The sequence below is a fragment of the Trachymyrmex septentrionalis genome, unplaced genomic scaffold, assembly GCF_001594115.1.
Source record: "Trachymyrmex septentrionalis isolate Tsep2-gDNA-1 unplaced genomic scaffold, Tsep1.0 scaffold167, whole genome shotgun sequence".
NCBI classification, from domain to species: Eukaryota; Metazoa; Arthropoda; class Insecta; order Hymenoptera; family Formicidae; genus Trachymyrmex; species Trachymyrmex septentrionalis.
The window spans coordinates 810,641-811,563 of record NW_017304831.1 but is presented as its reverse complement, the minus strand read 5'-3'; the positions used below and the strand labels follow the sequence as shown (position 1 = coordinate 811,563).

At 45.8% G+C, this 923-nt stretch overlaps 1 pseudogene; it reads right to left on the bottom strand.

Moving 5' to 3' along the window:
• Positions 1-376: 376 nt before the first annotated feature.
• Positions 377-923, bottom strand: part of LOC108746313 — a 5,903-nt pseudogene continuing 5,356 nt past the window's right edge.

Genomic DNA, 923 nt, shown 5'->3' with positions numbered 1-923 from the left:
TTTTTATTGAGATATTAAGTAAAATCGTTCTCTTCGTATAAAAATCCAACGACGGGGAAGCCAACGTACCCTCGTTCGCCGATTTAATTGAGAGTGAACGAACCGCAGCCGGTTCGTCGCGTCGCGCGTTTGCTTCGGGAGTGCCGTTAAAGTTATCGGACTAATAATGGACTTTTAACAAAACTCATTTGATAAAATTCTATTTCGGCGATGAAATCATACTTCGACGTTTTGACAGGAAAGCGGAACTCTCATTGAGACGTTGCTGAGGTGGTCACGGTCACTGCAACGTTCTCACGCCAAGTGTCCGGGCACGAGGTGATGTCGGCCGCGTAATGTCACGCACTTCGTGGTGCATGTTTGCGCGGTTTAGCAACTACTGTTGCTGTCGGCTAATTGAGGACGCGCTCTGTCTATCGGCCAACAGTTCGGCTCTTAGCTTTAAGAAGACGATCGATCGACTCGGATTCTTCTCTGGGCCTGTATTCGATAACTCGAGTTATGCAGTCGTTATGAGCACATAACGATTGCATAATGAGTTACAGAATTCCACCCTGGTGGGTCGCTCAAAAAGGAGTTGTATAACTCTGGTCAGGGCGTTCATTTCTCTGTTATTATCTACTAGCCTAAATTGCGTTTAATCTGGCTTAGTCAGAGCCTAGCTCTAGTAGTTTTTTTTTAAAACTAGCTTCGTGACGAGGGGTTGGATCCCATTTCCTGGATTGTCTAGATTGTTAGACAATCGGCAATGGTACCAACTTTACTCTTATTAGAGGAGCTTGTCACGTCTACCAGTCTCTTGGACTCGCTCGAGGTACAGCACCACTTGTGTCCCACTAGAACTAGCAGTTAGGGCGTATCTCTGAGCCAATTTTAAACGTGATTTTGCGTAAAACAGAGGTGACGGACTCGATACGATCGAT